Raw genomic sequence first — 236 nt, forward strand, 5'->3', positions numbered from 1 at the left:
GAGGAGGTGCCCCGCAGTCCATTTCCATTGGCCGGTGGGGGCGCCGCGTGGAACGGGGGCGGAGCTCCTCGCTGGCCGCGTCGGGCATGCGGCGTGCGGACTGAGCGGGACGCGCCGGGCTGACGTCCGCCGGGCTCTGCCGCTAACTACGTGGCGCGCTGTGGTCCCTTTCGCTCGGCACCCCATTGAATCACTGCAGACGTGTGACGGTTACTGAGCGGCCCCTGTGTGCTGGG

This window comes from Crocuta crocuta, unplaced genomic scaffold, assembly GCF_008692635.1.
Source record: "Crocuta crocuta isolate KB4526 unplaced genomic scaffold, BGI_CrCroc_1.0 scaffold149, whole genome shotgun sequence".
Classification (NCBI taxonomy): domain Eukaryota; kingdom Metazoa; phylum Chordata; class Mammalia; order Carnivora; family Hyaenidae; genus Crocuta; species Crocuta crocuta.